This window comes from Myotis brandtii, unplaced genomic scaffold (genome assembly GCF_000412655.1).
Source record: "Myotis brandtii unplaced genomic scaffold, ASM41265v1 scaffold240, whole genome shotgun sequence".
Taxonomy (NCBI): domain Eukaryota; kingdom Metazoa; phylum Chordata; class Mammalia; order Chiroptera; family Vespertilionidae; genus Myotis; species Myotis brandtii.
The window spans coordinates 275,710-301,826 of NW_005359064.1; the positions used below are offsets into that span (position 1 = coordinate 275,710).

At 43.4% G+C, this 26,117-nt stretch overlaps 1 long non-coding RNA gene across 1 annotated transcript in view; it reads left to right on the top strand.

Annotated features, from left to right (window-relative positions):
* LOC102257807 overlaps window positions 1-3,501 on the top strand; it is an 18,573-nt gene extending 15,072 nt beyond the window's left edge. The window contains exon 3 of the long non-coding RNA XR_313622.2: window positions 3,352-3,501. This is a non-coding gene — a long non-coding RNA (uncharacterized LOC102257807). The remainder of the gene's footprint in view (window positions 1-3,351) is intronic.
* Window positions 3,502-26,117: the final 22,616 nt, after the last annotated feature.

Here is a 26,117-nt window from a genome sequence, read left to right on the forward strand (position 1 = left end):
GCCCTGCTCTGAGCCCGACCAGGGGCTGCACCTAGGGATTGGGCCTGCCCTCTGCCACCCGGGAGCAGGCCTAAGCCAGCAGGTCGTTATCTCCTGAGGGGTCCCAGACTGCGAGAGGGCACAGGCCGGGCTGAGGGACTCCCTCTTCCCCCCCCGAGTACACAAATTTTTGTGCACCGGGCCTCTAGTATATATATATATATAAAAGGCTGCTAAGTGTTCTTCCACCCATACTAATGGAGGTCGCTATGATGTGCACTGACCACCAGGGGGAAGACACTCAATGCAGGAGCTATAGAGCTACAGTGACTTGGCAGCAGCAGTTCTCAGGTGATGCACCTCGAAACCAGAGAGGAGGGAGCCTGATTCCTCACTGCGCAATTCCACCTTCAGCTGTGGGTTATGTTGTTGCTGGGGCACTGTTGGCCCCAAATCTGGTTTATTGCACACTTGCATTTGCATTCCACACCCTGTAGGACAGCAACTTTGCAGAGTGCCCTCTCACACTCCAGGACCCCTCAGGGATGTCAGAGAGCTGGTTTCTGCCTGATCCATGCAGGCCAGGCCAAGGGACCCCACCTGCCAGAGGGACCCCGCTCACTCTGCAGATGCTGGGGAGGGATGGAGGGAGGTTGGCTCCAGGGTGTGTCCAACCCATCTCGCCCAGTCCTGCCCCACTGGCCACCTTCTAATTAATTTCCTTTCAATGTGCACAAATCCGTGCACTGGGTTACTAGTAAATATATAAGTATATATATAAATTGCCATTGTATTTTCTGCTCAAAACTATAAAAAGTTTTGAAGAAAAAGAGTGTGTGACTAATTAGTAGCTAATCTGATAAACTAATTTTAGTGTTGATTTAATAGTTGGTAATGGCTAATGGCTTGCCACACATAGATAACATGCTATATTTTAATTAACTTCTTAAACATCTTATCTAAAGATTGATCAGCAGAAGAAATTAAACTACCTATATTAGGTTAATTTGGAGATATTTTATATAGAATTTTCAGTATAATTTAAGTTATATTACAATGACAATTCAGAAGGCAGACCTATTTTCCTCTCCTTATGAAACTGGTTCTTATCCTAAGAAAAACAATACCTATAGCATGCACCTGAACCAACGTCATGATAGGAAGGTGGTCTTTTCAATTTTTCTAACATTTTGCAATTTGATAAGTATAAAAAGGTTTAAAATGCAAATGAAACCCCAATGTTTTTCCTTGCATATCTTTGACTATTAATGAAAGCCATTGTAATCCAAACAGCCTCGTACTGGCACAAGATGGGCATATAGATCAATGGAACAGAACAGAGTCCAGAAATCAACCCACACTTTTATGGTCAAATAATATTTGACAAAGGAGACAAGAGCATACAATGGAATAAAAAGTCTCTTTAATAAATGGTGTTGGGAAAATTGGACAGGTATTTAGAAAAATAAAGAAAGAAACTAGACCACCAACTTACATCATACACAAGAATAAACTCAAAATGGATAAAATACTTAAAAGTATGTCATGAAACCATAAAAATCCTGGAAGAAAACAGGCAGTAAAATCTCAGACATCTTGCATAGCAATAACTTGCCAAAAGATTTCCTAGGGCAAGGAAAACAAAGAAAAAAAAAATAAACAAATGGGACTATATCAAATTAAAAAGCTTCTGCACAGCAAAAGAAACCATCAAAAAAATGAAAAGTCAACCCACTGTATGGGAGGACATACTCACCAATAATACTTCTGATAAGGGGTTAATTTCCAAAATATATAAAGAACTTACACAACTCAACACCAGGAAGATAAACAATCCAATTAAAAAATGGACAAAGGACCTAAATAGACACTCCTCCAAAGAGGACATACAGATGGCCAATAGACATATGAAAAATCCTCAGTGTTACTAATTATTAGAGAGATACAAATTAAAACTGTCTTTGGTTATCTGTGTTTCTTTCTGTAAACTGTCTTTTCATATTCCCTTTCCATTTTTTAAAGTGTATTTTCCTTCCTTTGAATTTATAAAAGCTCTTTGTGTTGTAAAGGTTATTATGATATTTTAATAGACAAAAGTCTAAAGATATAAATAAAAATATTAATTTGATATAGTCCCATTTTATTTTCCAATTTTATAATAATTCAAGTTTCTGATTTTACAAATTTACAAGGATGGGGATTGGCTACAACTGAATGCACCACCTCTATTCATCCTGAATCCGGCCTCCTATTGTTGAATTAGCTATCCTGCCCCAAAAGGACAGCATATAGTATTGTTCTTCCTCCTTTTTGACATTTAAAATATTTAAAATTTGCCAAGATAAAAAGACTAGTAAAGAAAACATCAGTTTCCTATAATGAATCACCCACAAGAGATTTTTCTACTGTGTAACTGGCATTATATTTGCATAAAGTGAGAGGTTAGGCCATATAAAGTGTTTGATTCATCAGCAAAAACAATTTCCAAATGTCACATTTAAGCTGTCTTTTACAGTTAGCCAAATAAGCAGTACCATAGGGTCCTACATTTGTTCAAACCATTTTAAGGGGATCTTAGAATCATTCCTCGGCTGTATGGCCCTCTTGCCCTTTATATGACTGTGCTAAATTAATCTTTCTCACCTACTTCTCTCTTATTTATTAGGACACATTTCAGATATAAAAAACACATAGAGACTAATTTATCAAGTATTAATTTGTCCCTACTCAGCTTACCCAAGGAACATCACAAAAGCAATGGGCACTCTCTGTATTGATTCTTATCCCAAATATCCTCTTCCCTCCCCACTCAGAGTTAACTGCCACCCTGGATTTGGTATTTATCCATCCCATGCATGACTATACTTACATGTGCATGTACCTTTAAACAATTTATAGAACTAACTGTTTTGCACGGTTTTTAAACTTATGTAACAATACAATACAACATGTAACCTTCTCTCAACATTATATATTTGAGATTTATCTATGTGGCTACTTGTAGCTCTAGTTAATTTATTGTCACTGCTGTACAGTATCCTATTGTATGATTTCCCACCAAACTTGCTCATTTTGAAATTCATCTCTCGCATTTATTTTCCTACATAATGCCAGAAGATGTTCAGTATCTCCCACTCATTTCCACCCCCATAATTCCAGAGTATGTCAAGAGAGCAAATATCTTCTCCAGTGTTAACTTTGTAAACTATTGTTCAGTGCATGTTGGTTTTGTTGCTCTTATATTACCCTTTTGCGTTATCTGCTATTCTCCCCTCTTCATTCTCTATCATTTTATACATAGAAGTAAAAATGAAGTGGAAATTTTTTTCTGAAAGCCCAGACTCTTATCACGGTTCCCTCATTTGTATGCAGGTCATTGTTGACTTACCAGAAGGGCTGCGAGTTCCTTGGCTGACTCAGACCTTACTCCTCCTTCAGCAACACTGATACCCGGCCCTTGACCTTGGGACTTGCTGCCACCAGCCACAAAGTTATGAAATGGAGGAAACATATCACCAGAAACACAAGCCTTCCTGATTTTTTTACTTTCTTTCATTCAAAATCTAATGGAGTGTTGCTTTTTATCACAAATGAAAGCCTTTCGTGTTTGAGTTTCTATCATAGAACTTCAGGCATCTGCACATGGGAGTGGAGGTCAGAGGGGCGGGGTGTCTGCTCTGGCCACACTGTTCCCTGGGAGTCGTGGCTGCTGGTCAGGGGAAGCCTCCTCCCAGCCAGCTTTGTGGGATGCTGGCTCCCAGACAGTGCACATTACTCACCCTCTCTCAGCCTGCACACCCTCATTTACAAAGTAAACTTCTTTCCAGGATCGTATAGGACTAAACATATTACATATGCAGAAGCAGCACCTAGAGAGAGTAAATACTAAAAAAAGTGTTAGTGATCTCATTTTCTTTCTCCCCTGACTATTCTCCCTGGAGTTCTGTTCACACCCAGATAAGGCCTGGCCGCCTCTCCACCCCAGCATTCAGAAAGTCCGGGAGCCCAGCATGATTGCACCCTATCATTTATCTTCAGAAAACACCTCTTTGGTTTCTTGAAAATGGATTGAAAAACATCATAATAAAAACTAAATGAAGTTTAGTGCTTTGAATAGATTCAGTTGCATTAGAAATATTCTATTTTATACCTCCTTCCAGCCACAGCATAGAAAATAATCATTGCAATGCCAAGTTCCTGAACTCATTTATACCTGCTCAGACCTGAGACTCGGCATAAACCCACCAGCCACCTCATCCTACACAGCTCAACTCCCTGGAGAACCATGGCACCCCCTCCTCCAGCTCCTACTCCCATCCCAGCTTTTAGCCAAAGATCCTACTCACATAACCATTTCCTCGATGTCTCCCATGGTCTGCATCAATGAGGACTGTCCAGAGTGTCCTTTCTCCTGGGGGAGGTGCTTTCCACGATCCCACTCAGCCAGAGCCAGCAGAGAGGCTGTGGGCCCTCCCTCCTTCCCAGTCTCCCAACCCCCAGTTCAATATACACATTTCTCTCCTTCTCTTTCTCTTTGTGCCTGGACATAGTAATGAATAATTATAATCTATATTATAAAAGACCAGTGGCCCTAACGCCGTAACACCATAATGACTGGTCACCAGGAGGTGCATGGAGCACCTCTCGGGTAAAAATACCTGTTATGAAGAAAAGTTTAAAAGCTTTTTTGTTTGTTTATTAATCCTCACCTGAGGGTATTTTTCCATTGACTTTTAGAGAGAGTGGAAGGGAGGGGAGAGACAGAGAGAGAGAGAGAAACATCGATTGGTTGCCTCCTGCATGTGCTCCAACCAGATTGAGGATCAAGCCTGCAACTGAGGTACATGCCCTTCAATGGAATTGGACCCAACACCACGGGCTGAGGCTCTATTCACTGAGCCAAACCAGCTAGGGTGAAAAATTTAAAAACTTTAAATGGGGGTTTTGAAATTCAAACCGAAGACATGCTAGATACATTGCATCCAATATTTCAACCACATGTGTCCAAATTCAAAACCTTTGTCAGTTCCAGTATATCGTGCTACAGTTCAAACAGGACTTGTCTTCAGCTTTATATGTTCCATGCACTATGCTAAGTGCTTTACATGGTGGGATGGACATTATTGATCCCAATAAAATTCCTTCCCAAGTGGCAGAGTCAGTTCCGGAACCTTAGCAGGAGTTTGGAGTCCTTGGCTGTAAGTGTCTTGTGCTACTATTTACCCTTGTATTGTCCTGATTTTATATCCTTTAGAGCATTGAAACCAGCGAGGGCTCCCCCTTCCAAAACTGACCCCAGGATGGGGTGTGCCAGCGTCCACAAGATGCTGAGAGGTTGGGGAGGAATTAAAGGATGAATGAAACATACTAGTACAAGCAACCAGAAGTGCTTGAATCCACGATTATTATATTTCTGCTGGGGTGGAACTCAAGAATAATGAAGCATGCTTCTCATCAGGTTTATTGTAGAATAAACAATTCAATAAACATAAAACAAAACTGCTGAAAAGGCAGTTTGTTTCATGAAGCATAAAGGGTGCAAGCATTAAAAGAGCTATCCTGAAGCACTTAGTGACCTCAGAGGAGCTCTGAGTTAGCAACAGACCTTGCCCAAGAAGCTCGAGGTGGGAAAGGGGTGAAGTCCATTCTTAATGTCAACAATGCCTCTTTTGCCCGTTTGCACATTAGACCGAGAAGGAAATACTTGTCACACAGCTGGGAAAATGTGTCTGCATTCCTGGGCTTGCAATTGTGGAGGTTATTATAATGGACAATAGAGCAATAGCCCACAGCTGTAGTGTGGGTTGAGGAAGCGGTGTTCAGACTCCCATTGCAAGAAAGACACTCAGTTGAAGATCTAAGAACACTGACCCCTAATGAGTGTTGACTGTAAACTCTGTGCTGGGCCCTGTGCATGTGAGCCTCGTGAACCATCCTTTCGAACCATCACTTTGAGCAGTGGTTCTCAACCTTCTGGCCCTTTAAATACAGTTCCTCATGTTGTGACCCAACCATAAAATTATTTTTGTTGCTACTTCATAACTGTAATGTTGCTACAGTTATGAATCGTAATGTAAATATCTGATATGCAGGATGGTCTTAGGCGACCCCCGTGAAAGGGTCGTTCGACCGCCAAAGGGGTCGCGACCCACAGGTTGAGAACCGCTGACTTTGAGGATCCCATCTCACAGCTCCTAAATGCTAAAGCCCATGTCATTTGGCTTCTGAGCCCAAACACAGACTCTGTGCTGTGAGACCCAGGCACTGTGGGCCTGGCACTGCCCTGGGTTTTCAGGCCAGTGCAAGGCACCGCTGCCACTCCCTATGCCATGTCCAAAGCCTGTCTATGGCCCAGCTGGGCCTCAGTGTCCCATGGGAAGATTATGGAATGGCAGCCACACAATATAGGGGCCCAAGTGAATAGGCTGCAGAAACCACAGGGCCCCATACCACCTTCTGTGCTGGGCCCTGTGCATGTGAGCCTCGTGACCATCCTTTCGGACCATCACTTTGAGGATCCCATCTCACAGCTCCTAAGTGCCAAAGCCCATGTCATTTGGCTCCTGAGCCCAAATGCAGACTCTGTGCTGTGAGATTCAGGCACTGTGGGCCTGGCACTGCCCTGGGTTTTCAGGCCAGTGCAAGGCACCGCTGCCACTCCCTATGCCATGTCCAAAGCCTGTCTATGGCCCAGCTGGGCCTCAGTCTCCCATGGGAAGATTAGGGAATGGCAGCCACACAATATAGGGGCCCAAGTGAATAGGCTGCAGAAACCACAGGGCCCCATACCACCCTCTCAGCCCCCTCCTGTTGCAGCTGCTGTTGTGAGAGATGGTCTTTGTCACGCTGCCAGTGGGGCCACTCCAAGTGCCCACTGTGTCTTCCATCATTTCAGCCTCAGGTCTTTGTCCAAAATGCCATGTCCAAAGCCTGTCTATGGCCCAGCTGGGCCTCAGTGTCCCATGGGAAGATTATGGAATGGCAGCCACACAATATAGGGGCCCAAGTGAATAGGCTGCAGAAACCACAGGGCCCCATACCACCCTCTCAGCCCCCTTCTGTTGAAGCTGCTGTTGTGAGAGATGGTCTTTGTCACGCTGCCAGTGGGGCCACTCCAAGTGCCCACTGTGTCTTCCATCATTTCAGCCTCAGGTCTTTGTCCAAAGCCCTCAGAGCTCCTTCAGTCCAAGAGCAAGTCAGCCTGGCAGGTGGGGGGAGGGTGTGGAAGGTCAAACAGCCCTTAGTCAACAAGACTGGGAGTCAGTGAATAGAAGGAAATCCTGAGGCGCATTCTATATGTTCCTTAGAGGGTCCCCAGAAGGACTGAGCCCAATTATCCATGGGGTGAGGCAGCTCAACAGTGCCCACCATGTGGATTTTCCTCCTCCTCCTCCTTACGTTCCTTACTTCTTACTTCTGCTTCCTGGTGTCACCTAACAAACCCATGAACCCCAGGCCTTATCTCAGGCTCCGCTTTGGAGGGAGAGCAAACTAAGACAGGAGGTATTCAGGGAGCAACCTTTCCACAGCAATGGCAGCAAGGGAGAAAGCACAAGAATGGACTCTGAGCCTTGCCCTGCCCTCCTCCAACCACTCAATCATCTCCATGGCCCGAACCACCTTCTGGGTCTACTGCAGTCTGATCCCTGGAAGTTGATGCTGAGATGGAGTTTGGAGGGCAAGATGTGGATTAGAGATGGGCACCTGTCCTCCTCCTTACGTTCCTCACTTCTTACTTCTGCTTCCTGGTGCCACCTAACAAACCCAAGAACCCCAGGCCTTATCTCAGGCTCCGCTTTGGAGGGAGAGCAAACTAAGACAGGAGGTATTCAGGGAGCAACCTTTCCACAGCAATGGCAGCAAGGGAGAAAGCACAAGAATGGACTCTGAGCCTTGCCCTGCCCTCCTCCAACCACTCAATCATCTCCATGGCCCGAACCACCTTCTGGGTCTACTGCAGTCTGATCCCTGGAAGTTGATGCTGAGATGGAGTTTGGAGGGCAAGATGTGGATTAGAGATGGGCACCTGTGAGGGGAAAGGCAAAGCAGGATCAGGAACAAGGAGAAGCCAAGTGCAACTCAGGCCCTACAAAGCCTCAGCCCAACTACAGTCTCTGAAACAAACATGGCACTCTGTCGTCCTGTGTTGGGCCTTTATCCCCCTGGCATCTCTGCATCATGGGATGTGGCTGCCCAGGAAGGGTGTGACCTTGGACTCCGGGCTCTGTGCTACTGGGCAGCAAGTCCTTCCCTACGTGGAGACCTGGCCTCTGTGTCTGCAGTCCTGTGGGTGGTGCTGCTTGCTCTGGGCTTGTCTGGTCCCCAGTGTGCAGGGAGAGCCTCTTGAGGGCAGTGACCTGGTCTTCAACAACCTGCGGGTGGTCTGGCACAAGGGAACCACCAACAGCTGTTAAATGACTTAATGTTTGATATCAGTGATTAGAAAAGCTCCTAGTACATCTTTCATTTTACAGAAATAAAGAGCTGGAGTCCAGCGTGATTAAGTGACCTGCTCAAAGTCACACAGCCAGGGAGGGACAGAGGCACTGCTAATCCAGGATGTGGATTCTGAGTCCGCGATCTTCCCACTGTTCTCAGAAGCCCGGACCGGTAGTAGTACACGTTTTCTCACATTGATTCTCTGTTGGATGCACACAGCCCAGCAGACTCCCAGCCATATTTAAAATAATAATGAAGAGAAAATCCAGAACCACTCACTACCTAGGAACCTCAGGGCTAGAAGTATACAAGGACATTGCTCTGTTTCCAGGGAGGAGAGGAGAGGCCAAGTTGGCACCATGGGCACTGGATGGAGGCAAATACTGTATTTCTTGAAAGGTGGTCCCAAACTTTACTTTTAAAAAAGACTATCTAGAGCAAGTGTACATGCCAGATCCAAATCCTGCCTCAGGGCTGATGAAATAATACACCTTCCATGCCACCCTCCCAATTCTGGAAAGTCACCCTTAAAGCAGGGCAGGTCCTTCGGACAAAACTATAGCTGAGCCAGGGTTGCCCAGCGATCAAGAAGGCGGCATGTGTGTCCCCCTGGAGTGCCCCAGTGAGGGCTCCATGCCAGGCGTGGCTCCTGACTACGTAGGCAGAACCCACCCTGTGATCGAGGCGGAGACGCTCACGGGTTCTGCCACAGCCCAAAGCCCAAACACCGCCTTGTCAAGCCGCCAGCTGCCATTCCAGGGGACTCTGGTGACCAGGTCCTAAGTTTGGCCATCTGCAGGATGTGAGAAGAATGGAAGGAAGCCGGGGTCTTGGCGGCCACATTTATAATTAGCAATGTGATGATTTCCAGGGGGCTCTGAATGGAACTTGCGTATTCGTGCTGCACTGCTATATGGTGAGCCGGCTTCTTGATAATTACAGCCATTTGCATAGAGTCAAGCATCTATTCCTATCGGGAAAGCAAAAAGATGCCCCGTACAGCTTACTCATCAGGGTTAGCAGAGTTACCATGACAGGCAGGCAGGAAGGCCCATAAATCATGGCATGAAAGGAAGCTTGGCATATTTATAACACCCGATCTTAGGTCCCTTTTATTTATGCACTTTTTATTCTGTGCCACCCAGCAAAATCCATTTCCTTAAAATACTTTGGACTCACGGGGTGGAAAAAAGAAGAAGCTGGAGCACAGCTGGGTCCTTCACATCTGGTGAAAGAAACCCCTGGAAAGGTTGGCACTTCTCTCGCCTCCCAGGGTGAGCAGGCCAGCAGGGTGTCCTGGTCAGGCCTCTTCACACACCAGCCCCAAGGAAGACATGGAAACTAGAGTCAGTGAAAAGGGCTGCCTGTGTCACCCCTGGCTGCAAGGGCTCATGGGCACTTTTTCTCGTTTTGTCCCTGGGGTGGAGTTTACAGGCAGTCATTGCGAGTGGATTCCACTAGGCCCAGGCAGGTGGACAACACCCTTCTAGTGACGCATTGATCTAGGTGTCTGAAGGGAGGCCACGAGGACAACAGGTACACACATGCTGACACACAAACACAGGCACAGCTTGTCCCTTTATCTGGGAGATACAAGGAAATGTCGGCGAGAGAGCTCCGAGAATCTCCTGATACTGAGGGTGGGGGAGACCAAAAGGGGAGGGGTCCAACAGGAATCCCACCATCAAAGAACCATCACCTTCCTTGGGGGAGTGTGTGTGTGGTTCCTACTGCAGATGTAAACCCGAGGTTCAAGGGCACACCTGCCCTGGGCTGCTCCTCCAGCCCTTGTCTGTGCAACAGTGCTCAGGGCTGCCCTCCTCTCTGCTCCTCCTTCTACAGCTTTCCACCTGACCCCTCACTCACCTTGTTCATGACATGCACATTTCATACTGATGACTCTCCATGTAATTTGTTCCCTAGTGGCATAGTCTGCAAAGGACTCAATGAGAACTGAACTGAAGATCAGAAAGGCCTGGGCAGACAGGCAGCTGAATGCCAAGTACTCCTGACTAGGGGAAAGCAGCATTCCTCACACGGTACCACCCCAAAAGTGCTGGCCTGAATGCCAGTCCAGCCCAGGGACGGCTGCCGGGGCAACTTTGAGCAGGACGCAGCAACGGCCCTCGGAAAACTGACCCAGTGCTGACTCCGGTGGGAGTGCGTCCTGAGAGGAGGGAAAAGTTATTGACTTTCAGGAAAAGATGTCATTTTCTTCCAGAAGTTGAAAGTAGGGGGAGGAGGGAGGTGGGAATTCATCAAGGCAGCATAGCCAGATATGGCCAGTGTTTTGAACAAACATCTTATGGGTTATTTAAATTAGAGACAGTCACAGATAAAGATATATTTCAACCAGCTGTTTGCTCAGGACTTAGCCCTAATTCTATCTCAAACGCCGTTCATTGTTTAAAGTCTTTCTATTCCGAAGTTGTTCCCAAGCATATCTGCAGGGGAAGGAGCAGAATGCTGATAGCATTTGTGAGCTGTGTTGGCCGGGCTGGGTCTCAGGAAATAGAATGAGATAAACACCCGAGTGGGAGGCCCCCTTTCAGTGGTTGGATTCTGTGCACAGGACAGACCTCAGATGACACCCCAGCTTTGGGCTCCCCCTCAGGTCCTCGGAGTGGAGGGGCCAGCGCAGTTAGGACCACCCTAGGCCTTTTCCGGAGCCAGGTCCTGGCATTGAGGCCAGGTGGAGGAAGAGGAAGAGGAGTGGTTTCCTGTCTGTGTGTATCTTTCCCAAAGTAGGGCCCGCTGGCCTGGGCAGGAAAAAGATGGCCTCTCTGATAGGAATGCTGTTTAATTGTTTGGAACAATAGATTAGGGTCTCGGTAAAGGCGTTATTTGAACTCCGCTGTTTTGTTGTGTTATGAAAAAGGTTATTATGTGATCTCGATCTGATTATTGTGTAGCTGAGCTAAATGATGGATGATGCAATTGCTTTTCTGAAATTCGAAAACCACAATAAGCTTGGATTTAATCTTTGCAGATATTCGCTGGGATTTCTAAAACAGTTAAGGGCAAAGTGCAAAATAATATATTAAGGAAAGAGGGATAAAATATATTAGTGGTTGCACCCCACCCCTATACTTAAGGAAGTGCTCAAAGAGCCTGCAAGTGTTAGAAAGAGAAACGCTTTGCCTGATGAGGAAGGCCAAAAGCTGACCAGGAATTAGAATATGAGAGTAAGAACGTGGAGCTAGAAGGAGCTCACTCCTTCATCTTTTCCAGGTGAGGAAACAATGGTGAAGCGTTTGCTTGGAGCCAAACAGCTTATTGAGCCATAACGAGGTCACAGCTCCAGTTCTTCTGACTCCCAGTACAGTGCTCATAGAAATCTAGGAGGAGCAACAGGGGCTTCTGGAGACACCTGAGGTCTCAGGGAGATGTCTAGTGGGTGAGGATAGTCTTGGGGAGAGAGAGAGAGAGAGAGAGAGAGAGAGAGAGAGAGAGAGAGAGTTGAGCCATAACGAGGTCACAGCTCCAGTTCTTCTGACTCCCAGTACAGTGCTCATAGAAATCTAGGAGGAGCAACAGGGGCTTCTGGAGACACCTGAGGTCTCAGGGAGATGTTCTAGTGGGTGAGGATAGTCTTGGGAGAGAGAGAGAGAGAGAGAGAGAGAGAGAGAGAGAGAGTGAATTGATGGTTAAATTAAAAGGGCAGATTGAAGGTGAAGACAAGATCAAATGCAAGAATATGCAGAGTAAAGAACGAAGCCAGGAGAGATCAGAGAGGATGCAGGGCTGGGCAAAGGTTCTAGCAGCAAGATAATTCATAGTGGCTTACCCAAGGTCACAGTGGCAAGGGTTAGATTTTTTCCACTACAGTATGGCCATGGCGAAGCCACTGTACCTTACATGAAACAGCATCATTTACTTCTCTTTAAAATCTCTTGGAGAAGGGTAGCAAACCTACTTGCTCAGGTGAAAAACAAATTCACTACTATTCTTAAGTGTAAATTGCATACCTGTGTGAGGGGCATCTATAGGGCCGAAGAACAGGAACCTATCTCTGAGGTAGAACATTATTAGGAAGGGCTAGAGTTCTTTTCCCCCAGGGGAAAAAACAAACCAGCAAAAACATTTGTTCAATAGAAGCCAGCTGAATATGTGTTATGCACCATGAATATTCATGATGGATAAATGCTAGTTAATATAGGTTTGACATCAGTCTCCAACAAGGACAAAACTAAACAAAAACAAGGTCTCGACTTAAATGCCTATAGGATCCAGGCAGAAAAGCAATAAGTAGAAAACAAGATTACTTCATAAAGTATCTATTTGGGTTATCAATTGCTACATAACAACTATGCCCACACTTAAAGGCTTAAAACAACAGTTTATTATTATTGCTTGTGTTTCCATGGGTTGATTTGACACAGAGGGGACCTAGCTCCAGAAGTCCTAGCCTGTAATTTCCACATTTTATTGGTCAAGTACATCACTGTTAGCCCAGATCCAAGTATATTTGTTCCTTACTCTCTACATTCTTACATCTGACCTTCTGGCCTTTATCTCCAATTCTCTTTCTCTCTCTCTCTCTCTCTCTCTCTCTCTCTCTCTCTCTCTCCAAACTTGCATTCACCCACCAGGAACCACACTTTAGAAACAGAGCCAATGTCTAGGACTCCCTATTATTCAACTGACTTTTAGTTTTCCATAAGCACTGTACTGGGAGTCAGAAGGACTGGACCTGGGACCTGGCAGTGCTGCAGATAACCTCAGAACAAAACATTCCATCTGTATTTCCTCATCTGTGAATCTCACCTGCTGTTGAGGGGTAGCCAGTCACATTACAGAAAAGCACATGAGATGGGAGGCCATGCCACCGCCATCTTTGGAAAAGCTTTCTTTCCGAATGGATTCACTTCACTTTGCACATTAATTACATAGACATAGTCTTCACAAATAATAACTATATTCTCTCCTATTTTTCTTGACATAGACAACCCTCCCAGGTCTATTTTTCATTTTCCTTCTTTTGATAGAGACAGAGCACAATAAATACTCCAATTTCCTTTTAACACATCTATGAAAAAATGACAGTGCAAACATGATGACAAATGGGAGCTCATATTATCACAGGGAAATCAGGGAGAAGTAGGGACTGTGGTGAACTGGAGCATGCGTGCCCCATCTAACAAGTGGCTGGCACTCGGCTGGAGCCGATTATTATCACGTGAGAAACACTGTTGATTATATCGCCTATAATTTACTTTAAAATACTCCAGCACATTCAATGTGGTCCATAAGTGTATACAATTTAATTTTAATCTATGCCCTAGGTGCAGTTAACAGTTGAAGTATCCTCCAAATTAGAAATCTACACTCCAGGGGTGGTTAGTTACCATTTCAAAGACCCTAATCAAAGGTCTACATTTCAGACACAAACACTTCAAATATTGCTCTCTAAATCCGCACTAAATGGTTCATTAATAATCCTCAGAAGGGTGACTATACCTCCCAGTGTCGCCGGTGTACACCTGCTGTTCAAGCACAATGACACACAGTATGAGCCCACCTTGCCCTCTGCAACTCCAGGATCCCATCAGCTCCATTGAAATCAGGGAGCCCTTTCGAATGACCAATTTCTTAAGGCCATACCTGGCCTACAAAAGAGAGCAACTCCAGAGATTTTCAGAGATGCAGGTGCTCCACTCATTATTAGATTTTTCAATGTCTTAGTGAAGGGACAGTCTTCCAGACCTCCGTGGTAGTTGTGGGGCTAGTGGACACATAGGTCACACATGATAAACTCAGTTTCAAATACCTTTCTTCCTAAGTCTTCAGATTGTCTCCTCTACATCATGCCAGGGATACTCTGGCACCTCAACTTCACTGTATGTAGGCCACTGTTGAGTCAGAGTTTCAGTTAACCCAGCAACTTTATTGTTAGAGCCACCTCCAATGGCAGGAGCCGACACATGAAATTCCAAAACTAGTAATTGCATTGATACTAAGGAATTTGGTCCTATCCACTATTACATTCCCCCCTCCCTAGTCTATTACCCTTAGAATCCACCCACACACGTGTTCCCCTGGTTTCTATGGATATATGTTTGAAAAGTCTTGCAATCCTTTTGGCTTGCAGTCCGCTTCTCCCTGGGCCATAGTGTGTGCCTATACCCCTGCAGAAAACTGAGATGTGAGCCAAGTTATGGGTTAGTGACAACATGGGGTGATTCTGGATGGTGTTGAGGAGAATGGACAGACCACTTCAAGACATCTGCCCCACTGGGGTGAGGTCATCACAGGGTTTTCAAGCAAACACGGCTAGTCTCCCCAGAATTGGGAGAACAAGACACTTCTACTGGTAGGTGAGACTTTGATGTCAGCTTCAGGTGACAATCCATCCAACCCGATGTTCCCATTCTAAGTTTCAGGAACCTGTTTTTCCCCATTCAATGCCCTAGCTTTTACGTGAGAAACTTGGTGAGATTGTGAATCCAACTGTCAAAATCAACAAATACAATTAAATTTTGTATTTAATTTTCAGCAATGTGAGTGAGCCCTATGACAACAAGAAATAAGAAATTCTTTTCGGGCTGTCATGGAAGCTCAGACCATGACTTGAACTGAGAGTAAAAGGACCTGAGCTTGTCATTTTCTTTCTGTACGCACTCAAGTGCACTCAGAAGGATCCATCCCACACCACAGACCTGTAGTGAGTATTAGAATGGCCAAGTGTACCAGTCACTTGGGCTCTCAAGGCATGTGCTTTATCACAATTCACCACAGGTAATAACTTGATTAACTGTGATGTTACTTGTGCCTTGGCTTACTAGTATCCCAGCTCCTATTGTTAATGAGCTCAGCATTGTGCTCAAACTAAAGGCAACACCTAACCAATCCCCAAATGCATCTTTTGCAAGTCTATTTCCTGGGACCACTCACTCTAGGTACCAATTATGTATCAATCAGGGCCCAATCAGAAGACAGGAAACACAGTAATTTGTGTAGGGGAAGTTTAATATAAAGAATTTGTCACAGGAGATTAGGATATGGGAATTGACTGGTGAGAGTTAAAGAGAATTCTAAAGAATTATAGATTGCAGATATAAGGTACAGCCTGTCCCCAAGGCTAGGATATAGCACCCATGGAAGCAACATACTCCCATACCTGTAGGCATGAGTTCCAGGCTTCCTAGGAGAGGATATGGTTGTGGTTCACTGGGGAAATCAATCATTTTAGTGCCACACAGGTGGAACTCACTATAATTCTGCCTTCTAGAGCACTGAGGGAAGCTTTCCACTAGGAGGTGTTGTGTCTCAGAACTTTGTGACAAAGTCATCAGGGGCTTCCAGGGAAGCCATGCACAAAGAGGTATCTCCCTGGTGGCTCTGGGCTACAAAACTGTTCAAGAGGTTTCTGCGGGAAGCTGCTGGCTGCTTGGCATTGCTGGCCACCATGTGCTACCAGAGCCAGGTGCTGGAGAAACCACGTGTGTAATATCCTGGAGAGGAATATACCAGAATCAGGAAGGGAAACCTCACCTCCTCCAGTGTCCCTCCAGTGTTCTATACTGACAAAGCATCACCACATTCCAGCTGGCTAAGGAGAAATATTCATAGAGTTTATCTGTATTACAGTGGAGCAAGCAATAGAGAGTGGATTTGGAGATGAGGTGCAATAAACTGAGAAATGGAACAATCATCTCTATACTTATAAATGTTCTGGTTTAGATAGTAGATTATATCATTATCCTGATCATCAGGGTTCTTAGAAATAATTTCTTAGAGATGGAATGAGCACATTTTTTCATGCATTTCTATTCTTTCATGAATAAGACTTGAGAATCTTGCAATCTCAACATCTTGGGAGCGGCACCTTTGGTCTGGAACTGTGTTTGGTCCTTTGTCTCAGAATTTATTGAATGGTAATATTGCCTAACCTCACCAGAAGATTAGAACACTGTCTGATTTTTATCTCAGAGTGAATCTTTCAGAAACATTGTTTTTCAGAGTGCCTACAGAGACAGGAGTGGGGACTTTGCAGAATCTACAAAACAGATATGATATTTTATGCATATTTCTAATAAATGCTGACATTTTATGGCTCAATTCTGCTTGTCATAGGGCCCAGTGTCATCATATCTTCTAATTTTGAAATAAACACCACAAATCTGGATATTTTTTTCTTTATTTTATTTTTTCCATCACCATTTATCCCCCTATACTCTCTTCCATCTCTTCCCTCTCTCTTACCCGCCACAATCACCACACTGTAGTCCATGTCCTGTCCATGAGTTCTTTCTCTCCTTTTTTTTATTTTTTTGGTCAATCCTTCCAAAATCTGGATATTTTTGTACAAAATATTCCAGTTTGTAAATGTTGGTAAGTCAACTTGCCCCATGTTGTTGGACAAATAAAATCCACATATGTGTAACCTTGGGCAGTTGCTGAACCTCTCTGTATCCCCATTTTCTTATCCATCAAATGGGGATAATAATAATACCACTTCAGAGTGCTGTTATGGGCTAATCAGTAAATTCTTAGTGTTTAACAGAGACCATACACATATTAAAAACTATGTGTGTTGACTATTAAGAAATAAATAAGCCCTGACTGGTTTGGCTCAGTGGATAGAGCATCAGCCTGCAGACTCAGGGGTCCCAGGTTCGATTCCGGTCAAGGGCATGTACCTTGGTTGTGGGCACATCCCCAGTGGGGAGTGTGCAGGAGGCAGCTGATCGATGTTTCTCTTTTGTCGATGTTTCTGGCTCTCTATCCCTCTCCCTTCCTCTGTAAAAAAACCAATAAAATATTTTTTTTTTAAAAAGGAAATAAATAAGTAAATTTCTTCCAGCTACATGTTCAGGGGCTGCCCACTTTTCCCATCGTCTCATCCCAGGCTTCATACTACCCATTTGCATTGTTCTATTAGGCTAATCTGGCTAATCTATGGAGGAGGCAGAAGAAATATTTTTTAATAAAAATACACTGAAGAAAGAAACTTTACCAATGAGTGAGACAAGTGTATATACTGGAAGAATTTTTCAGAACTCACACTTGTCAAGATGACTGCCTTCTCTCCCCTCTGTCATTCTGTTCTCCCTCGGATAAAGGTAAACGTATGCATTGCTGCAGCCAAACAGAGTTAATTTAGTCCAGTTTTGGGCACAGGGTAGGTGCCCAATAAATGTGTTGACTTATCTGGACACAGTAAACACATATGCTCATGGGAACTTAAAGACCTTATCTGAGAGCCATCTTTCCCTGGTAGAAATGTTGGCTCAGCACTTTGGCATTTAAAACACCAGCAATCAGCCTATTAATTCCTATTTGAGTCAGTCCCACTGGTGAACATCCTGAAATTGGTGAAGGAAGGAATTGATATAGGAAGCAGGGCATCTCTGATAAGTCTGTCAGCTCATGAGAAGATATGTACAGGCAGGAGGACTCCTCATCAGCCCCTATGTAGAAGCCTTTGTGGAGCAGCTCCATCTTGGAGTGGCCTTCTCAAAGCCTCTATGCACTCAAAGGAGTATAATTCTGATGTGGACAATGGCAGCCAGAAGACTGATATAATCTGTCCCTCTCCTTCCCATGGAGTCACCCTGCTCATCTTCTCTGTACCCTGATCCTCAGTGTTTCAGGCAGGTGTCTCTGGGCACTGCTTCAGGCCCCAACTTACGTTTAACATTTTGAGCTAATGCTTCTCTCTGCCAACATGTGTGTAGTAAACAGAGGTGAAGTTCTCTAAAGTTCTCCTAATCTTCACACTCAGTAGCTTATATTTATAATGTCTGCACAGCACTCTAAAGAGAAAATCAAAGGGTCATGGCTAGAAAGAGTGAGGGGTCTCCTACAAGTGAGGGCTTTCCTTCCTACCATGCTGACCGCCCCCATTCTAAAAGGGTCTTTGTTCACAAGACACAACTGCCTCTCCAGTGGCAGATCCTCAGAGGAAAGCGAACATTTCCCTGAAAGGAAGGAATCCCTAACATCCACTTGCAGTTAGGGAGAGAGGAGATTCGGGCAGTACCTCATGGTACATGGAGAGAGCTCTTGGCTTCAGTTTGAGGCCTGAATGGAACTTATTCGCTTCCCTTCAGGCATACATCCAAAGTTTAGAAAATTTTACCACCTCTGTTTGGCTTCCTGAGAAAGAACCTTTTATTGGTGACTAACAGGTTCAGTCATGTGATGGCAAAAAGTGAGCTGCTGGACCCCAGGGACAGTCCTGACTCAGAGACTATTCCTGCTGTAGAGAAGGAACAGGAGCTAAAGATTGGTATAGGCCAAATGGCTACATAAAACATATTAATAAACATGTCAAACTGATTAAAAAATAAAATTCAGTCACTCCTATGTATTATTAATGATATAAATCCAATGGGACTATTTGGTTCTCACTGGAAAAAAACTCCAAGGAGAAAACATTCACAATATCACATTTTAATTCAATTTCAACCTTAGAATGCATAGTTACTGATTCAAAGGATTAATTTTAAAGTCTGTCTGCCTGGGTATGTATCCTGACTCTTCCAAATTTTAATTATGAAATAAACTTCACTTCTCTACACTTGGTTACATTATCTTTGGAATGAACACGTTAATACTACCTCCTCCGTAGGATTCTGGTGATAATTAAGTAAAATAAAAAATGTAAGCTCAGGACAGTGCCTAGCATACAGCAAGTGCTCAATTATGTTGCCTATCACTGTTGTTGTTGCTGCTATTGCTCCAACTGCATCAGCAAACTATTTTTCAGTTGGGTAAGATGAACCATAGTTTTGCATAGCGTACAAAACTGTGGGTCTACACCATGTACTGCCTTAGAGAGACAAATGTAAAGTTTTAACTAAAGTAGAATTGAAGAAAGGAAACCATCATATAGTCAAAAACCATTGAACTGGGTGTAAAAATACTCTTTTTTAAATCTAGAACAAATATGTAAATGCTGAGTAAGTGCTTGAAACAATAATAGCTGAAAATAATAATTTAAAAAAATGCAGAGCTCATTGCTTTGTCTAGGGGACTCATGGCTCAGCAGGCCATACAGCATAGCACAGCACTGCAATGCTAGTGCGTGATGAAAAGTAGGTGCTCACTTGCGAACAAAGACTTCTCGGGTGCCTTCAGGATGGGGGATCAGCTGTGGTGAGAAGGGTTTTAGAAAAGTCTTCACTTGTAGGAGGTCTTGCCCTCTATCCATTACCTTCTGATTGGCTTTATCTCTGGTTCAGGAGTTCTGTGTGGGCATTGTATGAGCAGTATATGGAAGGTTATTTGGCCCAATCTTTGAGCAGAAAGAGCTTCTCAAAAGGAGTAACATCCAAGCAAAGAATGGAAGGCGAAATTAGAATTAGGTGTGAAGAGGGGAAGATTGCTCTGGGCAGGAGGAGAGGAAAAACATGCAGAGGCCCAGTAAGAGCAGGTACGGTTTTAGGAACTGCAAGTAATTCAATATGGCCAGGCCATTGGAGGTGCCGGGGGATAGTGAGAGGAATCAGACCACAAAGGGTCTTCTGAGTTATGTTACACAGCCTGGCCCTTATATGGTGGGGGTGGGGAGGATATGGAACCAGTGAAGGTGGTATGATGTTTAAATGCCAGTCTTTATTGCACCAGGAGAATGGGTTGGATGGGCCAGATTAACAGAGAATGGTAGCCTAAGGCAAGGAGATGGCAATTGGAATAAAGCAGAACAGAAGGATTTGAAAAAACATATTTGTATGTGAGTCTAAGAATGACTTGGCAATTTAATGGAACTGAACTGGGACAAAGAAAAATGAAGGAGGTAAGGTGAACATCAATGCATCTGGTTTGAGAAGACTAGCAGACGGTTTTCTTAAATAAGAAAAAAGAAATAATGGATTTTGAGGGAAACAATACAGGATGGGTTTTGTAGATGTTGTGCTAAAGGTGCTTATGGACATCCAAGTAGAGATGAGCCATAAGCCATTAGATATACGGTTCAGAAGTGCAGGAAAGCGTTTTGGCTGAGAAGTTACACACACACACACACACACACACACACACACACACACACACACACCCTGGCTCTGTTCACATGACTCTATGAAATATTGTTATCAAGGGCACAGAGAGCAGCCATTGGGACCTTGATTCTCAGTAAGGACCTCTTCCCTCCAAAGCACCTCTTCAAAGGGACTAATAGTCCAAACGACTGGATCAGTTTCTCTCAGGAATCCAGATTTTGATCCCCACACCTGACCCCACACACTCTGACTGAGAGCCCCACATGAGTAATCTCACAGTGAGTAACCCACAGCTAATCACTCTGCCAAACAGAGACCTACCGCTCTGGGACAGATGGGAACAGGGGCAGGGCTCAGCAGCTGATGTGCTCTGAGAGTGGGTGCACTCAGAGCCGATGGGCCTCCATCGGCTTTGCCTTTGTTGCTCCTTCATCAATCTTAAAAAGCAGGGTACTTTCCCCCATAACTACAGACAGGGATGATCACCTTTCTCAGCCAACATTAAAGCACATTACATGTTTGAAGGAATGCTCTCTTTGGTGCTTAAAAGTCACTCCCAACAAATGCACACCAGGGCACCCGGGAAAAAAAATAAACCTCTCGCCATCCACTCGATGTGCTTACTTCTGGGGAGAAAAAGCCAAAGAAAATCTCCCCAAGTGTCCAGAATCTTAACAAGGATAGTAATTCCCTTGACATCCAGATACAGCATTAACTGCATCCATAAACTAAATCTGAAAACAGCAAAAAGAATAATAAAAAGGAAATATTTATGGAGGCCATGTAAGAGAAAGAGCAGTAAAGAGCCTCCCATCCCCTCGTCAATCCCCGAGGTCTGTGGTCCTGAGTACCTGGCAGTCTTCCAGCCTCAGAAACTCCAGCACCGCTGTGTCCCTGCCCAGCAGCACCTCGGCTCCCCCCAGCTTGGGTTCCTTAAAGGCAGGTGAAACGACTGGTGTGCATGCATTGTATTGGGACAGAAGGTGAAAGAGGACTTTCGCTTTCATTTAAAGCAGAAAGTTTCAAGTGTTTACGGGAAATCACCATCTTGGTGTGTATTTTAAAGTTTTCATTTAATTAATGAGCAAAGATGTCAGAGCAGCTAACAAGGCTGTCCTGTGCTGTAAGGGCAGCCACCCACTGAACAACACAGAAGCCAGAGCTTGGTGGTGTGGGCGTTGTGGGCTAAGCAGCAACAGTTTCTGAAGAGGAACAATAGAGCACTGGCTGTGTGGGGGAGAAATAATAACAATGATTTATGCTCAAATCACATCTTTTGTTTTTTATTTGAAAGCCCTACCCACACACATTGCATCTCCAACATTCATCAGAGGCCAGCCTCCTCACCCATTTTACAGATGGGGAGAGAGGTCCCGTGCATGACAAGGGCAGCCCTCCCCAGCAGTGGAACTATGAATAGGACTTCTCCACCCAGGCAGCTTCCCTCTTTCTTAGAGTCTGAGCCAAAACCTCAGCCTGGAACAGAAGCAACACCCACTCAGCCTCTCCTGCTTCTGTGGGAAGCGGGGCGGACCCCAGCCGCTGGGAGTGGAGGGGCCTTTGGAACAAGACCCCCGAGAAGCAGATCTCCCATCTGCTCTTTGTGGACATTTAATATCTCAGGGCAATTTCCACAAAGTTTATCCCTGTCCCTGGGCTGAATAAGGGACTAACAGCCTCTCACAGATTCGTAGGGGCTGTGCACTCTTTGTGGTCCTGGCTGTTGCTCTCCTACCCTTTAGAGACCAGATGAGAAGCAGACCAAGAGGTGTGTGTGTCTGAGGGCTGAGGGACTGCAGGAATACCAGATAGGGCCCTCAGCTTTCATCCTGTGCCAGCACCCGCACAGTTGGTGATGTGCTTCTGTGGACCTTTGGTGTCAGGCTGATAAAATGGACTTCCCTCGATGGTAGGATGCCTGCAAATTTGAAAACAAGAAAGCATTTTGCTTTGCTACAATTCGCTATTTTGGGGTAAAGAATATTCAAACAATACGGGTATAATGCTCATTTTTGTCATCTTCCAGCCCAGAGAGGGGAAAAGAAGAGGTAGCAAAATATAGAAAATAAAGTAATTGTAAGATAGAGCTGAAATGCTAGCCTTGGCTACCTCCCATTTCCTAACAAAACTTCAAGCAACCATTTAATAAACCTAGAGTCTAAAACACACGCTGATTTTGACACTGTCAATTTGTGTGGAATGTGATGAGACACAAAAGTCAGAGTGTAATTATTAAGCAGTGATTTTCAGAAGACTTGAAGTGCTACAGGAGTGATTCAGAAGTTCCCGTGAGAGGCCTGGGACGGCCATCCATGGTGGTATTAGAGCTGTTCAATTATCTGTGTTTTTTCCTCTTCCTTTTTTGGCTTCCAAGCAGAGAGGTCAAATGCAGAGCAGCAAAGCAGATGGAAAACATGTTTGGGTTTCCCTCCTGCTCTCCCCTATCTCCTACTCCCCCCCTTTTGTCAATTTTCCTTTTACTCTGTAAACTTTGCCTCTCCCACCACTTTCTAATCATTTCTATATTCAGATGCTCGCCATTTTCCTTGATTTACTAACACAATACATCTGAATTCTTCTCTAGACTGAATGTACTTAACACTATTGTATTGTACAGTTTAAAATGGTAAATTTTTATGTGTATTTTGCCACAATTTAAAAACTTAAAAACACAAGAGTGAAAGGGTAATCTAAAGAATAGGAGAAATATTTGTGAATCATATTTATGATACATTAATATTTCCTACAATCCAACAACAAAAACAAAGTGATTTAAAAATAGGCAAAGAACTTGAATAGACATTTCTACAAAGAAGATATATATATAGCCAATAAGCATATGAAAAGATGTTCAACATCACTAATCATTAAGTAAATACAAATCAAAACCACCATGAGATGTCACCTTACACACATTAGAGTGGCTACTCTAAAAACAAAAACAAAAAAATGAACAAACAAAAAATAACCAGTGCTGGCGAGCATGTGGAGAAATTGCAACCCTTGTGCACTGCTGGTGGAAATGTGAAATGGTATAGCCATTACAGAAAGCAGTACGGTGGTTCCTTAAATATGAAACAGTACTATCATATGATCCAGCAATTTTACTTCTGGGTATATACTCAAAAGAATTGAAAACAGAGTCTTGAAGAGATATTTATACACTATGTTTATAGCATTATTCACAGTACTGAAAAGGTGGAAGCAATTCAAGTGCCCATTGGTTAGTGAATAGATAAACAAAATGTGGTGTATACTACAATTGAATATAACTCAGTCTTAAAAAGGAATGGCATTCGAACACATGCTACAACATAAAAGAAACTGGAAGGCATTATGCTAAGTGAAGTAAACCAATCACAAAACGATGAATACTGTGTAATTACACTTATATGAGATGCCAAAGTCAAATTCATAGAGTCAGAAAGCAGAATGGTGGTTCCCAGGGCTAGAGGGAGGAGGGAATGGGAGTTGTTATTTAATGGGTACCGAGTTTCAGTTTGGGAATATGAAGAAGTTCTAAACATTGGGTGTACAATAATGTGAATGTACTTAACACTATTGTACTGTACAGTTTAAAACAGTAAATTTTTATGTGTATTTTACCACAATTTAAAAACTTAAAAACACACATACAGAAAATTTAAAAACACAGCTTAATTGATAGAATGCTAGAGCAGGGATCATAAGATTGGGTTGCTGTTCTAACTTTGGTGAGTGTGAATCTTAGCTCGAACTTACTGATAAATGAGAAGCATTATTTTGAGCATTTTTTAAAAGGATGGTATTGTTATTGACTATTGACATAATTACATTATTAAAACACTATACTTTGAAGAAACATTTAACCTGACAAATTTTAGGCAAAACAGATGGCAGAGAAGCTCCCCTGTCAGCTCCTAGCAACACCCTAATAGGAGAAGGGGCAAACCTGAAAAATGCAGTAATTTACTTAAAAGCAAAATATAATAAAAATAATAACAGTAAATCCATGACACACACTTCACTTGCCATTAGGGATGAATTTGGATGGGTCTTAGAGCCTTAGACTATGAGTCAAAACTAAATTTGAATTTGGATGATTTTCTTTTTCATATAGTATATTTAACTCTGATCTGATGGATATATGGACAAATAAGTAATGACATGTGCACAGTAAATTAAGCTATAGCCATCTTCTTTCTTTAGGACTTTAACCCGGGGAAAGCATTTACAGACACAATTTCTTCAGGTAATCACCCCTGCCAAAGACTGCTGTAGACCTGAGTTATTAATATAGTATTAAAGAAGAAATTTGGTCCTCTTACCTACCTGCTCTCCCTGAGCCCTGCTAACTGGACTTCAGTGTGCTTGTGTAATGGGCTTGTTGCTAGGTAACAGACATGGGGACCCCAGAAAGTCTCCTCTGGCTGTACGTATTTCCTACTGAAGCCCCAGTGTCTGTGGTCTGGAAACTGTTCCCATTACTCATTGTCTCCGTTGCTTTTCCTCTCATTTGTTTTTGTTTAGAGACCCCAACTTAAGAAATGAGCTCATACATCTTCTTCCATTAACCAGCTGTGTAAAACGGAGACCCCACTTTAATGGTATGGGTTCACTACAACAGGTCATTTAATAAAGAGCATTTGGCTACTGGTATTTATCTCCACTTCGTAGAAAGAGTAATGTTTAGGAAAAGCATGCAACCATATTAAAATGTTTCATAGCAATAACATGCTGTTTTAAATATACAGGTTTAACTGAGTAAATAAATAAATAAATAAATAAATAAATAAATAAATAAAATTGCTACTTCAAAACACACCTGTTTGGGAGCAAGTGGAGAAATTGGAAAATGACTTAGGCATTTGGTGCTATTAAGAAATATTGTTAATATGTTAGAGGTGGATGACGTATTGTGGTTATACACAAGACAGTCCTTATTTTTTGCAGATCATGCTAAAGGTACAAAGTGCCATAATATCTGCACATTACAAAGTTTTCACAAAAAAAGTCAATTGAGCAAATTTGACAAATTATTAGCAACTATTATATCTAGACTGTATGATATGTGGCTGGTAACTGTCCTATTCTTTATAGTTTTTATATATCTAAAATTTCTCATAGAGTAATTCAGAATTGAAACAAACAAACAAACCCCCAACTATTCTCTTAGGAGGAAAATCTTGTGACATGGAAGGCCCCTATTTTCTGCTTCTTGAAAGAATGAGAAGAATTTTTAAGGAGGAGAGAGTAGAGTAACAATCTAGGAGGAATGAGGTGGGAGAGGCAGGGAAAGAAACAGTGTGATACTAAGGGCTGTATGGAGTGCACTGGCCATTGAAAAGTCCCCAGTGTTGAGTGACTAATGAGTCGTGGCGTTCAGTTTGAAATTGTTGTGTTTCTGAATTGTAATTCCCTTCTTTGCGAGACACAATTATTCAGTAAATTGTGCTACACTCAAAATTATTTGTGAAAGTGGAAAATGAGTCAAGTGTCAACTTCCATGTTGCTGGAGAGTCAAGGGTATAAGATGGCAAGGCAACCCATAAATTTCTCATTTCCATGAAAGCCAGGCTCCTAGGTGATCATAAGAATCAGGTTCCTTAGACAACCCTGGAAACCTCTGGAAAGTTTTTGAACTTTTACAGAAACTTGAAGCAATCTCATCTTGATCTTAATGGCTGCACTTATATTGAGGCAACATATTTTCATCTTTCCTCAGGTCTAAGAAGATTGAAATAAAGTGTTATATTTCCCTATTTGTAAAAATGT